The sequence below is a fragment of the Balaenoptera physalus genome, assembly GCF_965194825.1.
Source record: "Balaenoptera physalus genome assembly, chromosome: 7".
NCBI lineage: Eukaryota > Metazoa > Chordata > Mammalia > Artiodactyla > Balaenopteridae > Balaenoptera > Balaenoptera physalus.
This window is the reverse complement of record NC_138886.1, coordinates 10,759,288-10,771,370: the sequence shown is the minus strand read 5'-3', so window position 1 is coordinate 10,771,370 and position 12,083 is coordinate 10,759,288. Positions and strand designations below refer to the sequence as shown.

At 41.9% G+C, this 12,083-nt stretch overlaps 1 protein-coding gene and 1 long non-coding RNA gene across 5 annotated transcripts in view; one reads left to right on the top strand and one right to left on the bottom strand.

Annotated features, from left to right (window-relative positions):
• Positions 1-12,083, bottom strand: part of NR6A1 (nuclear receptor subfamily 6 group A member 1) — a 213,379-nt gene that overhangs the window by 110,520 nt on the left and 90,776 nt on the right. The gene's annotated exons all lie outside the window — the stretch shown is intronic.
• Positions 4,457-12,083, top strand: part of LOC309663636 — a 48,897-nt gene continuing 41,270 nt past the window's right edge. The window contains exon 1 of the long non-coding RNA XR_014265375.1: positions 4,457-8,741. This is a non-coding gene — a long non-coding RNA (uncharacterized lncRNA). The remainder of the gene's footprint in view (positions 8,742-12,083) is intronic.

The window sequence follows — 12,083 nt, the reverse complement described above, 5'->3', positions numbered from 1 at the left end:
CAAAGTAACAGTTTTGCAAAGTCCCATCTTTACCCTTGATGTGATACATGGGAAGACAAAATGGGGGAGAAAAAGTAGGCCTTATCATATATCTAAAGAAATTATCCAAAATCCCTGCTTTAATTATATAATCAAATGACTAACACTGGACCAGTCTCTTCACAAAAAAATGAGCATTTTCTTGGCAGCCACAGGAGTAATGTTTTATGACCCATGCCTTCGACCCAATCCTACCCAGGTGATTTTACCCTTTTCCCTAGCAGACACTGGGGCACCTGACTATTTTTGCCTACCCAAGAAACAAGGAGGTCCAGAAGCTTTGGAGAGCCAACGCAGTTCAAGCCCAAAAGAGAAATAAACCTATGTCCAAGTCATGTCCAAGTCATGGCAGAAGAAAAAAAGGAAAAACAAAAACAAAAACAAAACCCAGCGGGTTAATAAAGGAAACTAGCAGAAGATTAAACTCCTGTTTTTCACTGAAAAGCAACTGCATAAAGACTAAAAACATGAATCTATACTGATTAAAAAAGTGTTGGAGGTGGGACTTCCCTCGTGGTGCAGTGGCTGAGAATCCGCCTGCCAATGCAGGAGACACGGGTTCGATCCCTGGGCTGGGAAGATCCCACATGCCGCAGAGCAACTAAGCCCATGTGCCACGGCTACTGAGCCTGCGCTCTAGAGCTCGTGAGCCACAACTACTGAGCCCGTGTGCTGCAACTACTGAGCCCAAGTGCTGCAATTACTGAAGCCCGCATGCCTAGAGCCCGTGCTCTGCAACAAGAGAAGCCACCGCAATGAGAAAGAAGCCTGCGCACTGCCACGAAGAGGAGCCCCCACTCACCGCAACTAGAGAAAGCCCACGCACAGCAATGAAGACCCAAAGCGGCCAAAGAAACCCAAAAAAAAGTGTTGGAGGTATCATACACAAACCCCACACTACACAGGAATAAGAAAGCATCTCTATTTCCACAGTGTTGGGTTTTCAAAGGCTTCCATCCTATGACATAACCCTTTATTCTTAAAGCCTAGGAATGTCCCCTTCTACACAGTCTCATCAACTTAGAGCTCCAATTCGGCTCTGAGGTGAAGGTACAATTTTTTTTTTTTAATTTATTTATTTTTGGCTGTGTTGGGTCTTCGTTTCTGTACGAGGGCTTTCTCTAGTTACGGCAAGCGGGGGCCACTCTTCATTGCGGTGCACGGGGCTCTCACTATCGCGGCCTCTCGTGTTGCGGAGCACAGGCTCGAGACGCGCAGGCTCAGTAGTTGTGGCTCACGGGACTAGTTGCTCCGCGGCATGTGGGATCTTCCCAGACCAGGGCTCGAACCTGTGTCCCCTGCATTAGCAGGCAGATTCTCAACCACTGCGCCACCAGGGAAGCCCGAAGGTACGATTTTTAAAGGTAGGTATAGTGTAGCTTCTGTCCCAACCTCAGCCACTACCTGACTTTGTGATTGTTTAAGAATCATTTCTAGGGCTTCCCTCGTGGTGCAGTGGCTGAGAATCCGCCTGCTAATGCAGGGGACACGGGTTCAAGCCCTGGTCTGGGAAGATCCCACATGCCGCGGAGCAACTAGGCAGGCCCGTGAGCCACAACTACTGAGCCTGCGCATCTCGAGCCTGTGCTCCGCAACAAGAGAGGCCACGATAGTGAGAGGCCCGCGCACCGCGATGAAGAGTGGCCCCCGCTTGCCGTAACTAGAGAAAGCCCTCGCACAGAAACGAAGACCCAACACAGCCAAAAATAAATAAATAAATAAATAAAATTTTTTTTAAAAAGAATCATTTCTTCTCTCTGAGCCTCAATGTTTCTTTTCTGTAAAATAAGGATAATACACAAAATAGTTTTTTGGGGCACTGTAACTGTTCTGTGTCCTGATTGTTCTGTATCCTAATTTTAAGAAATAAAAATAATAAATGAAAACAATAGGGATAATAACTTTCCCCTCACAGAATTGTCGTGAGAATTAAACTAAAACCTATGTCAAAAGGGCCTAGAGGGCTTCCCTGGTGGTGCAGTGGTTAAGAGTCTGCCTGCCAATGCAGGGCACACGGGTTTGAGCTCTGGTCCAGGAAGATCCCACATGTCGCAGAGCAACTAAGCCCATGCACGACTACTGAGCCTGCGCTCTAGAGCCCGAGCACCACAACTACTGAAGCCCATGCGCCACAACTACTGAGTCTGTGCTCTAGAGCCCGAGCACAGTAACTACTGAAGCCCATGTGCCACAACTACTTAAGCCCACGCGCCTAGAGCCCATGCTCCGCAACAAGAGAAGCCACCGCAATGAGAGGTCCGTGCACTGCAACGAACAGTGGCCCCTGCTGCTGCAAGTGAAGAAAAGCCTGCATGCAGCAACAAAGACCTAACACAGCCAAAAAATAAATTAAATTAGATTAAAGCGGGGGGGGGGGGGGCGGGTAGAGCAGCAGTCCCCAACCGTTTTGGCACCAGGGACCGGTTTCCTGGAAGACAATTTTTCCACAGACCGGGGCGGGGGTGGGGGGGTGGAAATGGTTCAGGCGGTAATGCGACCGATGGGGAGTGATGGGCAGCGGCAGATGAAGCTTTGCTTGCTCGCCCGCCACTCACCTCCTGCTGTGCAGCCTGGTTCCTAACAGGCCGTGGACCGAGGGTTACGGACCCCTGGCCTAGAGTACAGCGCATGGCTGTCTCATAGTAAACAACAGGCATTAATTCCCTACCCTTCCCCTTTGATATAGCCTTATCCTCCAGCGGGAGAGGAGGACATGATTTCTCCCTTCAGCAAAATTAACTCAACCAGTACCGTAACCAGGTCAGAAAACAGCAGGGCTGGACTCCGACACTAGATATATTTCCTGTCTTGTATCTGAGCACTGACTCCAACTTACACTGCAACAGCTCGCTTTTGAGAGGCCACATTCTCACTCTCATAAGCTAGGTATTACACAGCTATTATTTTAAGAAGCCAAGATTAGCTCAGGGGTAGGCTGAGTAATGAGATACAAGTGCTTTGGGAAATCTGCTGGTTCCCAGTACAACTAATGAGTAATAACAACTGCATTCTGTCCAAGATATGGAAGACAATGCCAAGTGGCCAACAGGTCTTTGAAAAAGGCAGAGGACGTGATCAGAGGAAGAATATTTCTGTCCCATCCTACAGCATCTGCTTTGAAAATTTACATTTTATATAATCATTATTAAAGGTCATTTATGGTGTTTCATTTTTGTTCAGTTTCACTGAAGATTATAATCACTAGAAAAACTATACAATGCGGTAACAAGGAAGGGCTTTGGAATCATTAGCAATAGTTTAAGTCCCAGCTCTGCTACTTCCTTGCTATGTGACAAATGACAAGTCATAACCTCTCCGAGCCTCAGATTTCTCCCCTACAATGTTTTTTCAAAGTTCAGACTGTCCCTTCAGTGGGTTTTAAAATCAATTTAGTGGCTTGTAAATAATATTTTTTAAGTAAAAAAAAAAAAAAATCAGATGACTACATGTAATAAGGACAAGTACTATACCATGAAAGTATGGTTTCAGATATAGATATTGATACATAGATATATATACAAATACATGTATAATGGATTACAATATAAAATATCTTTCTTACAGAGGATAATGGTCAAAACAATTTGAACGCAACTGACCTATAAAATGAAACTATCAAGTGTGTAATGTTATGTTCGTTATTTTTCACAGTATTTTAAAAAATCAAATAATATGGGATAAATGTTAGCAATTAACCCTACTAGAGTCAGAATATCTGAATACAACCTTATTTAAGAATACTGGGAAGGGGGGACTTTCCTGGTGGTCTAGTGGTAAAGAATCCGCCTTACAATGCAGGGGGCGTGGGTTCGATCCCTGGTCAGGGAACTAAGATCCCACATGCCGCGGGGCAACTAAGCCTGCAGGCTGCAACTACTGAGCTCGTGCGCCTCAACTAGAGAGCCTGCATGCTGCAAACTACAGAGCCCACGCACCCTGGAGCCTGCACGCCACAACTAGAGAAGAGAAAACCTGCACACCACAACTAGAGAGAAGCCCGCGTACCACAAAGAAGAGCCTGCACACTGCAACGGAAGATCTCGCATGCCTCAACGAAGATCCCACATGCCGCAACTAAGACCTGATGCAGCCATACATACATACATAAATAATCTTTTTTTTTAAATTTATTTATTTATTTATTTATTTATGGCTGTGTTGGGTCTTCGCTTCTGTGCGAGGGCTTTCTCCAGTTGTGGCAAGCGGGGGCCACTCTTCATCGCGGTGCGCGGGCCTCTCACCATCACGGCCCCTCCTGTCGCGGAGCACAGGCTCCAAACGTGCAGGCTCAGCAACCGTGGCTCACGGGCCCAGCCGCTCCGCGGCATGCGGAATCCTCCGGGACCAGGGCTCGAACCCGTGTCCCCCGCATTGGCAGGCGGACCCCCAACCACTGCACCACCAGGGAAGCCCCATAAATAATCTTTAAAAAAAAAAAAAAAAAAAAGAATACTGGCAAACGGACTTCCCTGGTAGTCCAGTGGTAAAGAATCAGCCTTCCAACGCAGGGGACGCGGGTTCGATCCCTGGTTGAGGAACTAAGATCCCACATGCCACGGGGCAGCTAAGCCTGCGTGCCACAACTACTGAGCCAGCGTGCCTCAACTAGAAAGAGAAAATAGAAGGAAGCCCGCACGCCACAGTGAAGAGCCCACGCACCTCAACAAATATCCTGCATGCCGCAACTAAGACCCGACACAGCCAAAAAATAAAAAGAATACTGGGAAAGTTCCTCTTTACTTGTCAATTTCAGATTCTCATCAGTATGCCCTTAAGTATATCATATAAATGAAACAGCCATCATCAACTGCCAAGAACACGTCCTTCAAAGTTACTGACACAGAAAGATCAGGTCTAATTAAGAACTGAATTTTAGCCTAAATTAATACAGAAAACCAGCATACAAAATCCTATCCACACAACAGTGATGTTGTGAAAACAACAAGAGACTCCTGTTGAATGAGCCCTCTTTGATGTGGAAAGAGCAATGAAACCAATGGTTGCCCCAGCATTCTTGTAAAAGAAGTATCATTCTGCTAGGACACCTAGAGCTGGCCACTAACATGTGAAAGCCTTGGCAAAGTCTCCAGCTTGGGAAGGACTCCAGTTAAAGGTAGTGTCAGGGGAATTCACTGGCAGTCCAGTGGTTAGGACTCTGTGCTTCCACTGCAGGGGGCACGGGAACTAAGATCCCGCATGCCTCCCAGAGCAGCCCAAAATAAATAAATAAATTTAATTTAATTTAATTTTTAAAAAAAAGGTAGTGTCAGGAGGACTCTTCTGCTTAAAACCTTCCAATCTCCTACCTTTGGGGAAAAATCCAAATTTCTTATCACAGCTCACAAGGCCCTACATGATAGGACCCCATCCTACCTCTCCAACATTATCTCCTACCTGCATTCACTCCACTTTAGCCATGCTACTCTTTCTGCTCCTCAAACACACCAAACTCAATCCTATCTTAGAACTCATATCTCGTTCTCATTGCTCAGATCACACTTCTTTTAGCTCTTTATCCTCTAGGATTCTTCTTGTCATCGTTTGGCTCTCAGCTTGTATATTTTACTTCCTCAGAGAAGCATTCCTGGGTATTTCCTCATTTAAGGAGTCCCTCATCCAAATCTACCCCCAAGGCATTGTCCATCATCACATTACCCTATTTTATTTTCCTCAGAGCATGGTTTCCTGTTTTACTTTATATTACTTTGTAAACTTATTTTTCTGTCTCCTCACTAGCATGCAAGATCCATAAGAATCTGTTCTGGTTTATTCTTGACTCACCCCAGCACCTAGAACAGTGTCATTCATATATGTAGGAGGAACATCGATGCATTCGTTCTAGTGCATTCATTTAACTGCACTTTCAAAATAACCTAAGAAAGAGAATTTATATACATACACAGGAATATCTGTGAACTGAGTTCAACAAGGGGTTGTTCAGCTAAAGATCTATAACGTGCAAAGCTTTCCTCTGAGTATCCACTCATGAACCATCTCTATCACAGGGCTATAGCTCCTGATGTCTAATGAAAGAATCTCTGATTTGGAATCAATGCTTAGCCTTAATCTCCTGCTTCCAAACCCACTGATCATCACCTCACTATGGAGTTTGCATAATGGCTCTGGAGCCAAAAGAGACAAGGGTTCAAATCTCAGTTGTATCTTTTATATGCTGTGAGGTCCTGAACAAGTTATCTATTAAATGAATATAACAATACTTACCTCAGAGTTGTTTTGAAAGTTAAACAATGTATATAAAACATCTGTCACAGTGTCTTGCCTATAATAAAAATCCAATAAAATTAGCTATTATTCTATTATTATTCATTAATTCACTTTTTTTTCCAACTAATTTTTATTGATGTCTACTTCCTAAACAAGAGGCACAGGCACAATTCAAAAGGAATTTACTACAGTCCTTGCCCAGGAAGAGCTCACAGTGTAATAGGAAAAGATAAACCCATAAAAAATAAATAGAGAAGAATTATGTTTTAAGTCTCATCCAAGACGGCTGAAAAGAATCTGCCCTTCTCTAGCAAATCTGATATTAGGGCCTAGTTAGTCTCTAAAGTTAAAAGGCATACCAAAACCCTTCCAACTGATAAAATGGAATAGCTTTTAAGATGGGTCAGAACAGCTCTGTAAAGATGCCCCCACAAGATTACAAGAAGAATGGTCAAGAATGATTGTCTTAATAGCCAAAAGGTGTGAGCAACTAAGTGTCCATCGACAGATGAAAGGATAAACAAAATGTGGTCTATACGTACAAAGGAACGGAATATTATTCAATCTTAAAAAGGAAGGAAATTCTGACACATGCTACAACATGAATGACCCTAGAGGACATTAAGCTAAGTGAAGTAACCCAGTCACAAAAAGACAAGTACTGTATGATTCTACTTCTATGAGGTATCTTGAATAGTCAAATTCATAGAGACAGAAAGAATGGTGGTTGCCAGGGGCTGGGGGAGGAAGGAATAAGACGTTAATGTTAGGTACAGAGTTTCAGTTTGGGGAAATAAAAATATTCTGGAGATAGGTAGTGGGGATGATTATACAACAATGTGAATGTACCTAATGCTACAGACTACAGACGTTAAAATGGTAAATTTTACTTTACGTATATTTTACCACAATTTAAAGAAAAAAAGGAATGATTGTTCTGTAGTTTACAGAAAAGAGAGGGTGTGCATCCCTTCTTTTCTGACTTTGATCATGGTTATATCCCATAGCATATCAACCCAGCTTCTCCAGGTTAAGACAAGAGAAAAATTCCTGGGCAGTCCCCATATGCAGGATGCTGTGTAACATCTAAGAAATTACAAATACTTAAACATCCAAACCCAGAATTTACAGCAAAATAGACAGGCGCTATACACTGACCATGGATTTATTTCCACAAGTGTAAGAGAGGCAGAAAATGAACCAAAGTATTTATGTGTCTAAACACCACTTTAGGATTATATAAGCTAATTCCTTTATTGCTTCAAATTTTTAAAAAACAGTGTTAATTTGCGTTAAACAAAGCAACTTTCATATACTAAACAAAAATGTCACAACCGACAGTCCAAATAATGGCCTCATTTCCTAGTGGCCCAGAAAGACAGGAAATAATCCCAAGGACCCTAGTTCAGACAGACTAGAGAGAGTAGACTGTGGCTATCTTGCATAAAGGCTATGTCACAGTTCAATGGGATCCTATACTTCGGTAGCTTCCCCCCAGCAGTCCCCTATGTGACTAAGGACTAGGATAAGAGTGACAGCTTCACAAAGGCGATAAGAGATAAAGCTTCTTCCTAGCACATTCAAAGACTCCAGAATCCAAAACTTAACTTCTCTGCTGCCCATCCATCCAATTTTCATTAAGAGCAATTTGTAGCATCTAGGAAGCTTCAAAGTCAAATGCTACCTTTATTTTTACCTTATCAAGCCCACAAAATCACGGCCAGGGTGTGGTCTGGACATGGGCCTTGGTTAAGATCACAAAAATTCTCAAACCAAATAATTGGGTTAAGTTAGAGCAAAGTTCATCAACAATAAGATGACAGAATTCAGGCAAAGTCGGCTTCCTTCTTGCATTTCAGGAAGGCTAGCATTGCTCCTAATACTAGTACATAGGTGTAAGTAACCTCTGAGTGGGTAATGCCACCAAACAAAAGCAACACCTTCAAAGTCTCTCTCAGTGACTACAGGCAGCCAGACACTCAAACTGCCAGTCCTGAATTACGGCCTCTGAATGGTGAGGGCTTCACATTTCACTGATCAGGGCACAGCCCAATCAGAAGACAAACCCCTGCACTGCCAGGGACCAGCAAATCCGCTTTCTTCCAGTGTGCACATGACTGAATGTGCTTCTGTCCATCATCTGGGTCATATATAGTTCAATGCGAGCTGAGCAGACAGGGCTGCAAGGAAATCTGGCGTGGTTCAATACCTCATCTAGTCTGGGTTCCAGTATCTAATTTTTTTTTACTGACAAACTCATTTCTCTACCGGGACAGGATGCTGTGCTGGCTGGGAGTTCCATTTCTACAGCAAGAATCCTATCTGGAAACAGAGAAGTTGTCCTCTAAGCCACAGCAGCTCGAACTTTTTTGATTGTTGTTGCTGCTTTCTCCCATCACCCCCACCCCCTTTTGACAAAGATCCAACTGTAAAAAGTCTTACGTAACAGTTCAGGACTACTTCGGTTCTTTTACTGGGTAAGCACTTTCAATTTTTTTTTTTTTTTTTTTTTAACTAAAAACCATTTTAACATTGAATCTGTTGAGAGGCTTGACTAAAATCTTTTAAGTAATTTGTGTGGTGAAATACTGTCAGTGGATTTTTTAGTCTCATTTCTGCACGTGCTCCTTTGTTCTCAGAACAGAAGCTTTTTATACACACCCCATAACGCAGCTGGAGAGAGTTATGAAGTCAGTTATTATAAGGAACACAAAGGTTGCTTTGCATTCTTTGCCTTTAGATAATTAATTTTGTATTTGTTTTCTTAAAACGAAGTATTAAAGAAGAGAGAAAGTGAATAAACAAAAGAATAAACTGTTGGAGAATCTAGCAAAGTTTGAAGTTTTTACCACCTTTTTTCTATCTGTAGTTTTGTGTGGCCAAACACTTGTGCTGCCTGGGGCGGTGGGGGTAGAGGCAAGCGTAGACAGAGAGGAACTAAGCCAGACATGGACAAAGGCATGAGCCAAAACCAGACAGTCCTGGCCGTTCGATAGGCCAGCAGTGGGTGAGACAGGTCAGCCAGCTGCAGGGGCGGGAGAGGGGGGAAAGGGGCATGGATGTGTGAGGTGCTCATGCGTGCGATCGTGACTAGATTCTGAAACTGCCAGCCATTTTCCCAGCTATGCTTTGTGCAATCTAAAGGAATGCATCTCCTCTGAAGCAGTCTTGCCAGAGCCCAGTGATAGCGAGGAGTGTGATAAATACCACAACATATGTAATCAGAAAATACTGGGATCTGGGGTGGGCAAAAGGGAATGCAGAGGGTGTGGAAATTTTTTAGTGATCTGGAATGTGTTGAGTGACAGGAAGTGCCCCAAGCTCTCCCCCCCTCAACTCTTCTCAGTCGCGCCTGCTTTTGTCTAACTCTTGTAATCTACACACTACTGCTTACAAAGCTGTCTGAGTTTAAGACAAAAAGAAACATAAAAGGCTCTCCCGTTCCACAGTACCTGCAATATGGAAGGAATGTAAAAAGCATGGCCCTTTAAGCCTGTGGACATTTTTTTCAGGTATACAGGAGAAAGATAATATAACAATTTTCTAAGGATAATGAGAATTATGAATTATAGTCAAGCTTCCAAATCTAATTTTTAAAATCCTGATTCTGCTATACTTACAAATGCTTAAGTTGGTTCCTAATTTGAAGGAGGCTTGTTTGTTTGGTTAATACATCGCATTTTAAGTTGTTTCTATTTTCTCTGTATAAATTTGTGCTTTGGGAGGAAAAAAATGCAAATAAGTAGGATGCTCTGAAAAAAAGGAGATTTTTCCCTTCAATGGTTGGAAAGCATTTTAAAGGGTTGGTTTCTTGGAAAAAGCAGCTCCCTCTCTCTCATTTTTGCATGTATGCTATAAAGATAACTTTATGCCATTATAAATGTAAGGTAGAAAACTTTTGACAGAAAAAAAGTGTTCTAAGCGAAAAACAACTTAGCATTTTCCCAAACTTCCATATTATCAACAGAAACACTAAAACTTAAGAGAAAAGTAGCCAAATAGTTGAATGGCTAAGTCTACTTTTGGAAGATGAAATGGAAAATTAAGTGTGAATAAAATGATACTTGGGAATGTTTCTACCTCCTACTACAAAAGATGTTAGTGGTCAGCCCAGGAGTTAATCTTTCCTAGTGTGGCTCTGAGCCTTCATGCCGAGCAGACGTTATTCACATGACGATTCGAAAAGTCCATTCATATATCTCACTACCTGGATTTGAATAGAAACCAGACAGCAATTCTTTAGTTCCAGCCACCATTCGCCCCACTGGACAATAGCGATTTGTTAGCACAGAGTCACAGGCTGTGGGACACAAAGCTTGGAGCTGCAGAAAGATGGGGGATTCAGAGAACAGGAAATTACAGGCCCGATGCACTCCTGGCAGCTCTTACAAAAAAAAAAAAAAAGGCAACACAGTGATGCCATGTTTAAGAGCTACTTCTAGCATTTTTAACCACCTCCAATGTCATAAAAGCTCTATTGTTGGAGTATATAAAGTCACGAGTTCCATGTGCTCTCTTTTCTCACTACAGCGAACTTCATTCAATGCCTTGGCATAGTCAGAAAAATCAAAAGCACCCAGAGTCGATTAGTGGTGAGCTCTGATAGAAAGGAGAGGAGCATTTTACAACTAAAATGACAGAGAAAAATATGCTACTTAGTAACATATAATAAAATTAATATATTTTACAATAAAATTAATATATTTTACAAATTATTTCATAAGGCCAGACAATCAAAACGAAACCAAATCTATCAAGACTCCAGGGAAATGAATTTTTCTTCAAAATATCATATGAAATCTACTATTTAATTCCATCAAAAGTTTCTTCAGAAGACACATATCAATTTAAAAACGAATCTTACACAGAACATTTCTGAGTTCTGGGTTGTACTTTCCAAAACAAAGAACTAAAATCAAAGCCCTGAGGATTTATTTTGAAATATTAGAAAGGAAAACTAAATTTTCTTTTGTTGGTTATCAAATTATTATAGCTCCCTGGCTAAATTTAGAAACTGTCTCTACTTCCCTCTCTTTAGATATAAAAAATGAAATTAATGGACATTCTAGGTGAGGGGAGAAGGATAATTCTCCAGTCTCAATAAGCAGTGGAAAACAGTACATGGGTTCCTGTCCAGGCCCTCAAGCCTCAACCTGAGCATCAAGGGGCCAGAGTGGTGTCCATTTCAACAGGAGTAGCCCCTGCACAAGAAAGCTGTAAATGGTTTTGTTCTTCTGTGATCCATTAGCAAACACAAGTCCCAAATGATATCATACCTGAAATACTCATCAAATGAGATCATGAATAATCAAAAAGTGCTTTGGAAATATGAACTGTTCTACTCTATTTGGTCCTATGCCTTTAGGATAAACACATGCCAAATTTTATGTTGCTGGAAAACCAATCAGCAACTTTTAAACTACTAATTATTGGATTTCCTCAAATTCTATTACTCATCAAACACAAGAATCAATTACTACCTCAAACTGTGCTATAATCACATGTGGCTATTTTTATTTGAATTTAAATTAGTCAAAATTAAATAAAATTTAGAATTTGGTTCCACAGTTGCACTAGCTACATTTCAAGCACTCAACAGCCCCACGTAACTAGTGGCTATTATACTGGACAATGCAGAAACTGGACATTTCCAACTGCAGGAAGTTCTATTGGACAGTACTGATCTAGAGCATATTTATATCCAGAACACCTGTTTTCAACTGCACATCCAGCTAGACATGAAAGAAAGTGATCTCTAAGCAAAAAATACAATGACAAGACAAGGTAGCTAGCACTACGATACTTGAGAGATGTCTAAA